This window comes from Rhipicephalus microplus, chromosome X (assembly GCF_043290135.1).
Source record: "Rhipicephalus microplus isolate Deutch F79 chromosome X, USDA_Rmic, whole genome shotgun sequence".
Classification (NCBI taxonomy): domain Eukaryota; kingdom Metazoa; phylum Arthropoda; class Arachnida; order Ixodida; family Ixodidae; genus Rhipicephalus; species Rhipicephalus microplus.
Window position 1 is genome coordinate 166,333,124 of NC_134710.1, and position 11,515 is coordinate 166,344,638.

Consider the following 11,515-nt stretch of genomic DNA (forward strand, 5'->3'; position numbering starts at 1 on the left):
CGTTACGTAATACCAAATTGGTGTGTTTAAAGCCAGTGAAAGGGCCAAGAGCGCATCATGAGGTTGGCATGTAGTCAGTTTGTTACATGACATGCATGTAAAGATTTCCACGTAAGGGGCTGTCAATTGCGTTCACCAAGCAGTCATGTGCCATACCAGTTTCTGATCTGATCGAAACCACCACAAGAGCAGCAACACCATAAATGCAAACTATGACATTTATGTCATGGATGTAATGATTTTCTTGTTATGACTAGTCAGTAATACTCGTCATATAGTCATGTTATGCCGCCCCAAGTTTCGTATTGATACCATTATTGAAACGGCCAAGAGCGCAGAAAGTCCCGAGCGTCTAAAAGATTATAGATAGATAGATAGATAGATAGATAGATAGATAGATAGATAGATAGATAGATAGATAGATAGATAGATAGATAGATAGATAGATAGATAGATAGATAGATAGATAGATAGATAGATAGATAGATAGATAGATAGATAGATAGATAGATAGATAGATAGATGGATGCACTCAAAGTCACCAAATTTCGCTAGGAAATGGTTCGCATTTAGTATTACAAATGACGTGTACAATTGAATGGAGATGCGTATGGTCGATAAGTGCTGATGCGTAAATTAATAACTAGGCGTAGGACGCGGAAACGGCAGTGCTTCCTGTGGAGTCCCCAGAAGGCACTGCTTCCCTGGTGCTTTGTGATTTTCTTGTACGCAGTTCTTCTTCGTAAGGAGGAGGAGGCTTGAAGGAGGAAGGACAGGGAGGTTAGTTAGTTCTCAGACTAGCTGGCTCCTCCTGCTGGGGAAGGGGGTAAGGGGAATAAAAGGATAGAGAAAAGAGACGTTGAAGAACGCCTTAGGCCACTTTCCCGCAAGAAGTGCAACAACGCTCTCGCCTTGCGTGCCGATAATGGTCTCGGCCAGTGTCCTAATACCCTTTCTTCCGACAATTGGCGATTGTCTTGTATGTCTCAAACTTTCAACAGTTCTTTTCTTGGCGCGCTGAAGCGAGGACGTTCGCCGAGAAGATGGGAAAATGTGTCCGCGCAGCCACAGTTGTCACATGTCCAGCTGCTGGTCATTCCGATTCGAAACAAATAGGCATTCCTATTGGCCACCCCGATCCTGAGCTCCTCAGCTCTGGTTATTCCTGATGGAAGACAGAGCTGTAGGTGTGGGTCCAATTTACAAAGGCGGACGTTCGTGAATGCCGGTGAATTCCACTGAGCGCGTGTTATTTCTCGTGCTAGTGATCGAAGGCTAGTAGCGGCATCCGTTCTTGATAATGGTATAGCTGCACGAAGGGCATCATTATGAGAAGATCGGACTGCTTAATCTGCACGATCGTCTCCATCGATGCTTCAGTGGCCCGGTATTCATTGATACGCTATGTCATGTTGTTTCTCTATAGCCCGGTGATGAAGCAGTCTTTTTGCAGCGGCTAGCTGTTCATTTGGTCCGTAACGATATGGCGAGGCAATGCCCTGGAGGGCTGCTTTGGAGTCCAATAAGCCATGTCTGCCATGTCTTGTGTTGGCCATGTCTGCTGCGGTTCTTCAACTAGGAAGTCCAGGGCGTCATGAATGGCGGCGAGTTCTAACGTCGTGGATGATGTCAGATGCGATGTCTTGAACTATATTGTGACGGATTTATCCGGAATTACCACTGCACCATTTGAGCTTGCTTAAGTAATCGACCGATCTGTGTAAACGTGAATGCGTCCACTGTGTTTCTCAAACAGAAACAGTAATGTTGTTTGTTTTAGGACCGAGTTTGACAAATTTTTTCTTCGCATTTCTGGAATGGTTGTCACGACTTCCAGTGGATGTAGACACCACAATGGAAACGACGGTCTTGCTCCGTGCCTGAAGTTTGCGGGAATTGCCATGCGAGGTTGAGCAATAATAGTGCAGAACGCAGAGCGTGGCCTGGAAGTTCGAAGGGAGGCGAGATGATGCAATTGAATCCGGGTGGCGTGTCTTATGTGCGTTCTTAAAATATCGACACGAATGTAGGTTGTGATAGGTTGTTCATGAGCGATTGTGACAGTCACTGCTGAGGATGCGCATCTCGGAAGCCCGAGGCATATTCTCAGTGTTTGAGCTTGTATTGACTGGTGGACACGTATGTTTATTATTCGAGTATTGCCTAACACAGGTAGGTTATAGCGCATGAGACTGAGAAAAAGTGCAGTGTACAGTTGAAGCATGGCTCGTATACCGGTGCACCCCATGAGTTTTCCGCAAGGAACCTTAGAAAGTATGTAATCTTGGTGAGTTTCTTTTTCATGAAAGCGATGTGAGGGCTCCAGGACAAGTCCAGATGTCCTATTATTCCCAAGAAACTGTGTTTTTTTGATATCAGATTGTGTGTCTATTAATTTGGACGACGTATGGGGTCATTGCCTTGCACAAAAACGCAATCAAAGAGCATTTCTTAAATGACAGCTCAAGTCTTCGTCCTTGAAGGTACTTTGACGTCAGTGTAGCCGCTCTCTGAAGCCTTGCTCGTTCATGTAGAAGCGTGACCACTGATGCCCAGATGCAGATGTCGTCTTCGTAGACCAATAGATGCACGGATTTCGGCAGAACGTCAACGAAGCCGATGAGCGCAAGGTTGAAACTTATGGGGCTTAAGACCCCACATTGAGGTACACCATGATAGGTATAATGGTGCCTTGTTTCACCATCTTCTGTCTGAACAAAGAAGGTTCTGTCCTTCGAATAACTGTAGATCCATCGGTAGACGCGGCCCCCCACTCCAATGTAGCCCAAGGTGTCAAAGATGGTTCCAAGCAATACATTGTCATATGCGCCCTTAACATCCAAGAACACTGCCGTTGATAATCTCTTTAGGCTTTTCTGCTGTTGTACAGTCGAGACAAGGTGACCAACATTGTCTATGGAAAACCATCCACGTCGAAAGCCGGTCAAAGCATCCGGGTATATGTTAAGTTCAAGGTACCACTCTAGGCGATTCAGCACCATTTTATCCATCACCTTTTCAAAACAGCTGGCAACCGCGATGGGGTGATAACAGACCATGTCCAATGGCGATTTGCCTGGGTTGAGCTGGGGCACAAGGCCGCTGCGTTTTCATGAAGGAGGAACCAAACCGTTGCTCAAGAGTCATTGTATACAGCTGAAAATGCGCGCCGAGCTGTTTGTCCTAGGTTAGCAAGGGCTACGTAAGTGACTCCATCGGGTCCAGGAGATGACGAGTGCTTGCTGCCAATGCTGCCTGAAGCTCCTCTAGAGAAAACATAATGTCCATCCGAGTGTCTCTGGACATCGGCGCGTTTTGTAGGTTACTCACGGTGATTGCAGACCCCTTGTTGGCAACCCTGGCGCAGAACTCTTCTGCTACATCGATTTCACGTCGGCTTTGGTGGGGAGCAAGGCATTTGTATGGGCGATGTTGTTGTGGCAATGTTCGTCGGCTATGGATTATTCTCCATATTTGCGAAAGAGGTTTGTGGGGATTGAGCGACTCACATAATGACTTTGGATGAGAACCGGCGCATTCAGCATGGTATGGCCGATGGCACACATAATGACTTTCATCGTAGTGACTGTAGAGCATTTATTCGACGTTGAGTCTTCTTTTGTAGACGTCTCGTCTTCATCAAGCCGTAGATCAATTTTGTGGGCCTATAACGTCGTTCGCCGTGACGACGAATTGCTCGAAGTCGCTCCAACTCCACTTCATATCCGCTAAAATTTGACAAAGTTCCACAATTAAACTTTGCCTCTTGGATAACGGCTTTCATTATACCTTCTAGGCTTTAAAGAGAACCTTCTTGGTTTCCCTCACATTGCTTCTTTGTGGATGACCTGTACTTTGACCAGTAGATCTGTGAAGAGGAAGTGATCTGCGACTTGCTTAGCCCCTTGATCTTTGTATAAAAGATTAATTCATTGAAGCGCAGGCTGTTGAGCTATGGCATACGTGTGCCATACACGAGCCATTGCACACGTGTTCATTAGTACTCGTGCACCTCTAAATACGCACGTTTTTGCACGACCAGCGTACTTGGAGATCACGGTGAATTCGATGTATTACTTAAGGTGCTGTCCTTCCGGAAAACGGGGTCTGTTCTGCATTGAAGCGTATATCAGCTCCGCAGTGTTTTAGAGGCTGTGGTCTTACAAGATTGATTTTCGACCGTGTGAAGCATTGACTGTCGACGTTCGTGAGCGCTTTTGAATGACGCTCTACATCGATTCAGCGCTTTAAGGTGGCGCAATCTCTAGTCTTGTAAAATAACTAGAAGAGACTCTGGTGCTGCATTCGTTCAGCGACCATGCGAATGATATGTAGTACACAAATGTGCCTATTTTTGTGCTTGCGGGCTTCGAACATAAAAGAGCGGACGAGTCTGAACTTCGTGATCCTATTTGAACTGGTGAGCTTAAAATGTTACGGTGGTGAAGTGCAACGGATGAGAATTTTCGGGTACGAAAGTAGTGGTCTTCGCACATCCTTAAGCCATTATTTTTTCACCATGCAAGCCTTTCCTGCGATTATCCTGCCGTGGTTATCAACTTGCTCAGCTGGCTTGGTGCAAGTAGGTGCGCCGCTATAGACAACAAACCTCGTCAGTGTAGCCGTACAAAACATGCGGAGCATTCACTCCCCCAGGGTACTTTTTGATGATCGACCAGGCCCATCGACAACAACAGCAATCACCACGGACAGCTCTAAGAAGAAACACTTGGACGCCGCCTTCATTGGGCACGAGAGCAGCCATCTTCGCACATGTCTAAGCCACTATTTCGACGCCATGCAGGTGTGTACTTCTTCACTACGCGCTAGAAGATCTAACAACCGCTGTTTACTGCTCTTACCGCGCCCACGGATGCTGTGCGAGACTCAGTGCGAATGTTCTTTACTGGCTTACACTTTGCTTTGTTCCGGTGATATTGAAATTAAGCCTGCGCCTAATACCCAATCCACAGCACAAAGACTTAGCCGTAAACACTGTCAAAGAAATGAAGCTTTCATTCCATATGTTCAAAGATGTACACTCGCGTTTTTTACGGAGCTTGAAGGGTCAGTCGGAGCTTGCTACTGATGTCAAAGCAATTAAAGCCGGACAAAGAAACAATAGGGCTGAAATTAATGGTATCCGGAAGCTACTAGACGAACTGGAAGAAAAAATTCTAATAAACTGGGTAGTATGATTGGTGAACTAACAAGTATGCAAAAAAGCGTGAAAGCACTAAGTGACGAGTATTCCCATGTGCAATCTAGACTAACCAAGCTGGAGGATAGGTCCGATAGGGACAATTTGATCTTTCATACAGTTCCAGACTCTAAAAAAAACCTGGCATCATACCGAAGCAAAATTGATTAATTCTATTTTGCGGTTCTTGACAGTATTCCAGGCAGTCGTTTAAAAGCGTGCACCATTTGGGCAACCACTCAACTACTAAATCCCACCCAATTGCCACCAAGTTTACTAACTTCAAAACAAAAGGGAAAGTACTGTCACTGCACAATCAACTAAAGAATAAAAACATTTAAGTCGGCGAAGATTTTTCTGTTGCAACGGGGCAGGCACGTAGAAAAGCCTTGTGATAATTGATTGATATGTGGGGTTTAACGTCCCAAAACTACCATATGATTATGAGTGACGTCGTAGTGGAGGGCTCCGGAAATTTCGACCCCCTGGGGCTCTCTAACGTGCACTCAGATCTTAGAACACGGGCCTACAGCATTTCCGCTTGTATCGGCAATGCAGCCGCCACAGCCGGGATTCGATCCCGCGACCTGCGGGTCAGCAGCCGAGTACCTTAGCCACTAGACCACCGCGGCGGGGCGTAAAAAGAAAACAACTTTCGGAAAGCTCAGCGCGTTTCTTAGTCACTCAAGCTGCGTTACAAGTTGATACAAATTAAAAATTTTACATGTATTTTCTATGGAGTGCGATAACGTTATATATGTAAGAAAACGTATCGATTTATCAAAAGGTGACAGATAATGCGCGGGCTTCTAAACGGAACACATTTACTTAGGGTTTCGCGAGGGTAGGTGACAGGAAATCTTACCTTCAGGTATCCGTTCATTTTTCTAATGTTAGAAGTGTACTAAACAAAACTCTTTACCATTAGCTATTGATACATGCATTGCAAAGATAATTGCTTTGATTGAAACGTGGCTTTGGACATCAGAAGCGAAAGTTGGGGTAGTTGGTGGTTCGTGTTTGGATGTAAAAACAGAGCAAATATACAGAGACAGATTGCACTTGCCAGCTCAATACAAGGAGTGTGGCTGCCATCCATTGGTGGACAAATGCACTTGTTTCTTTGGCCATCTGGACAAATGTACTAGAGAGGTGATGGAGTCTCTTTACATTGAAATTGAGAGGGAAAGATGCGTGAGCAAACGGTCCATGGCACTTGGTGAAAATGAGGTTGGATGCCTGGGTTCAGCGCTGTCGGGTTAAAGCGATTGTTAGCATTTTCGATGGTCACGCATGTTTTTGCAAGTAGATGTGATTATTATTTCTTTTTTTGCATTGCTTTTCTTGAGTGTTTACGTAAGTGTCGATTTTTTGTGATTGGATTCTTTTTTGAATTCTGTTAGTTCAGCTGCGCAGCCGCCATGTTGTGCCATGTGACTAAGTCTTCTGTGTGATATATGTTTGTATTCCTGCTAATAAAAATTATTTGCAAGTTCAGCACATTGTCGTCTCTTCTTGCGTGTTTGTATGTTTTTGCGCTGTTTTTACATCCAATCATGCACATGTCCGTGATCAAGAAATCTTGGATGACGCAAACCATTTTCAAATATACCATTGAGATCGGATGGGAGGCGGCATTCTTTTCAACAAAGCATTCCTTCTTGCTGTATCCATAGTATTACTGAACTAGAGCTAGTTTGACCTATAGTAACTATCGGCAACCACAGTATATATTAGAAATACGCTGTCAATCACCGTCTTTATCTTTAGCTTTTGCCGATGAACTTCATGACGCAATAATATTAAGTGCACATGATCTTTATCACATCCTTTGTTTCTGCTCGGATATTTTAACTTTTCTAATTATGGAATGCAAACGCACCTTACTCATTATTATCTTCGTCACAGCTGAGAAAATTTATTAACCTATGTTGAGTGTTTTCTCCGACAGAAGTAGTAACGTCCCCAGGGCAACTACTAGCAGTGCTAGGATACTCTATCTGATATTAGCAAATCAACCAGACTTTGTTGCCGCTATAACCTGTACACCAGGCATTAGTGATCAATCATTACTATCATTTTCATTTATGCACCCTGTGCTAAAGCAGATAAAAAAATAAAACGATACAGCACAGTGAGAAAGCAAACTTAAACGAATAACAGTGAACTATCAAATCTTCTAGACACATTTTTAAGCAGTTTGAATAACGTTCAGTCCAGTCTAACTGGAATATATTTGTAGCTGATGCTGATCGACAAATCATGAAGTATACTCCTTGCCGTACCGTCATATCAAACGCGCGTGTGTCATGGCAGAAAGCTCACATCAAACGTTTATATAACAAAAGAAACGTTTTTATCGTGCCGCAAATTGTTTACCGACTAACCACCCCGGTTTGCTGCCTACAAATCTGCATCAAACATCTACATATCTGCAATTCAATCCCCTATAGATAACTTTCTTACTAACGCTTTTCCGTCCATGTTACAAACTAACGCAAAAAGTTCTGCCGAGTAAATAGGCCACTGTCCGACAACCATATTTTCTTGATTGACTCATTTTGTAACGAAATCAGTGAAGGTCATTGCGCTGCTGTTGCTAACAAATATTTAATCGAAAACGTTTCTTTGGATAACCGCAATAATTTACCTAGCGCAATTTTACACAATTATTCACCCATGTCATCAATGATTATTGTAACCGTTGGATCAATTAAAAATAATTTGCCTCCTGGTTATGATGGAAATAATATAATTCTTTTATAAAAGTACTTGTGCTTACGATTCTATTGTGCTAACAAAAATTTTCCAACAGTCACTGCATACTTGTACTATTCTTATTCAATAAAAAAATTGGCAAAGTCGTTCTACTCTATTATTCTGGTATTAAACACTGTCCAAACAATTATCGTCTCACTTATTTAATTAGTATATTTACAGAGAGAGCAAATGTTTTGAAATCATATTCATTTTTAACTTCTGCACAACATAGCTTTCGTAAAAAAGTATTGTTGTGAAACACAGTTATTAGCAGTCACTCATCACTTACATCAGATTCTTAAAAAATTATACCATGCCGAGAGCAATTTTCTAGGTCTCTTAAGAGCCTGTGACAAGGTTTGCCATAGACTGCTACTTTACAAGATGCACCAACTAAGTCTTGACGCTAACAAGCTGTGGATTGAGTGCTTTCTCACTAAGAAAGCCCAATTCGTTACTGCAACAGTTACAATTCATCTTTTCACGTAGTTCATTCCGGCATACTGCAAGGATTTGTCGTAGGCTGCTTGTTCTTTTTTTATTTATATTAAATACCTCTCATCAGTTGTATCATCAAACGTTCGTTTTATTGCTGATGACTGTGTGATTGTTCAAGAAACTACTAACGATAATGACATGAACATATTTCAAGCTGATTTTAACGCTCTATCTAACTGGCGTACGTGAAAAATGGCTCATGAACCACAACACTAAAAAGTGCTAAATCATGTGTTTATCAAAAACCTCTACTACCTCACCTATTTACTGTCATAATAACATTCCTCTTGATTCCTATAACTCTTATAAGTATCCTGGAGTTCACATAACAACTATTCTAAACTGGTCACCTCATACTGAATACATAATAATCAATGCTACCCGTATACTTGGCTATTTACGACGTAGACTTTTAATGCTCCTTGTGGCCTAAAACTGCAGCTTTATAAAACACTAATATGCTCTAAACTAGAATATGCTACAGCCATGTGGGACCCCACCTATAATAATCTGGTAATTTCTGTTCCACTTGTTTAGAAGAACTCCGTTCGTTATATATTGAATAAATATAACAGAACCAGGAGTATTTCCACCAGGAAAAGTTTTCTTGCACTCCGTTTTTGAACACGTACCATCATCTCTTCCTGCATGACGAACTACTTCTTCACCGTTAGCACATATCCCACCACTTTGTTCACTATCTTGAAGTAGGCATTCCTTCATGCAACACCAAAACGTTCTTCAATTCATTTTTGCCTCGAGCATCAAAAGAGTGGAACAGACTTCCTGGTGACATTTTCGCTATAAGTGATAACAACTTGTTCCGCGATACATAAGCTAACATTGCATAATAAGGTTTTTTTGTTAAATTAGCTGACATGGTATAAATATGTACTGTGCTGTTTTAGCTAAAAAATATTATTATATAAATGTATTGGAAGATATTGTACTTATATTAGATCTGTTTTAGCGATCTAACCATATTCACTGCTTTTTGTTCAGTTTATTTTTTTGTAACAACCCACCCCCCTCTGTAATGCCATTTGACATTGAGGGCAAAATAAATACATAATTATTGTTACAGCATATGTGATTTGAGTATGAGCCGGTGGGTAGCGGGGAACAGGCAGATTAGAGAAGAGGACGTTCGGCTATCGAGATAGGCCTCCGGTGTCAAAGATTTCGAGCATTTGAGCTATTCCTGGAATAAACAATCGTGTGTATCTTGCCAGTTAGAGGTCACTTATACTTGATTGCGCTGTGCAGTTCCACAACTGAATTATTACCTTAAAAAAGCTCGACTCAAGGCGTCACCGCTATGTATTTCGTGCAATGAAATCGAAACAATATAACATATATTTTTATTCCGCCATCTTTATTCTTATCAGAGAAAAAAATTTTTAGTAGCCCCATTACAAAAGCTAGGAATACAAGTAATTCTACCAGTAATTTTATCAATTGGCGGAATTTCTTTTGGTTACTGCCACAGGGATGTATGCTCCACTGTGATTGATTGCATCAACGCAACTAAAAGATTACCGTGCTAGTGAACCCCAGCCTTTTCATATCTTTAGTTTATAATTCGTAGTTATCTTTATCAAAAGCAAGAGATGGTTTGACCGTTGCTCAGCAAACATTTTTGTTTTTTGGTAGTATTATTTTTAAACTACTTTTTCAGATTGGCTTCAGTTTCATCTTAAATTCATTTAAGTATCCTTCCGAACGGTTCTTGTCCCATCCCCCTCTGTGGGTGAGCGCTAGCGATAAGAGGTCATCATCATCATCATCATCATCATCATCTTGCAGCATCGCTGCTGTGCCAGCTCACAGACACGCAACGTCTTGTCGTCTGAGCAGCTCAGCAGGTATTTGCCACCGAGGTAGAACTTGACACCACGCACCAACTTGTCGTGGCCCACCAGGGTGAAAACGGCCAGGCCCATGCTGACGTCCCACAGCTTGATGGTTTTGTCCAGCGAGCCCAATGCCAGGAAAAGTCCAGTGCCCTGGGTGCGGCCTGCGCCACTGCCAGCCAGCCGCCGGTTGCTGTCTCCGCTGCTGTTGCCTCCCAGGTGCGGGTGGGCGCACTCGGGTGCCCACGCGATGCAGTCCACCACGTGGTCGTGCTCCCGAAGCTCCAGGTTGCACTCCTTGGTGCCCACCACCCACACGCGAACCGTCTGGTCATTAGAACAGCTGACCAAGAGGGAACTAACGGAGTTAACTCTGACCATGCGCACCCAATCCCGATGGCCTGTCTCCAGTCTCGTAATCCCAGACCTAGATAGAGGCGTCTTCTAAGGAAGAGACGACCACGCTGAAGACAGGGTGTAAGGCCACCCCGGTGACTGGTGACCAGTGGCCCGTGAGGGCATGCCACTCAGGAGGCCTGGGGATCCACTCCGTAGGGGACCGCTTTTCCCGTGTGGGTGCGCCCGATATGTACTCTTTCTCGGCCTCTGCCAGTTTACTCTCCAGTTCCATCACCTTCTTCTACAACCTGATTAAAGACGTACATTTCTTTTCGAGAAGGAAAGCGTACTTCTTGTCTATGTCGCCAGGTTTGTCTGTCTCCTTCTTGAAGGCTGCAAGAGCTTCCATGAACCCATTTTATGCCATATAATCAGCAACCGCCTTGTTGAGCTCTTCCCTCCGCCTTTGGGACAACACTATTTTCATAGTCCGGGAAGGTATTGGTGCTGCGCGTAATCCGGGGGTTTGCTTCGCTTCTTCAGGACAATTCCGGTGGAGCGCGGAATTGTGGGAAGGCTGGTGGTGCCAAGCAAGTGTGTTCTTCTTTGAAACTCGTTGTTTTTTGGAATGAATAAATTACTAAGCACAGCCAGGTGGAGGCCACAAGAGCCTTGAGCCGGACCATCCTCCCGACTCGTCGAGGCCGCTCGTCATGTTGACCGGAGGCGTATCTCGCTAGCCTAACGTCCTCTTCTCTGATCTGCCTGTTCCCTGCTACCCGCCGGCTCATACCCGAATCACATATGCAGTAACGTTATGTAAATAAAAAAAACGATGATTCATCTCCCTGAAGGGGACCCTGAT

The 11,515-nt window shown here is 43.6% G+C and overlaps 1 pseudogene; it reads right to left on the minus strand.

Moving 5' to 3' along the window:
- LOC142775138 (uncharacterized) overlaps positions 1-11,137 on the minus strand; it is a 38,079-nt pseudogene extending 26,942 nt beyond the window's left edge.
- Between the last annotated feature and the right edge of the window lie 378 nt (positions 11,138-11,515).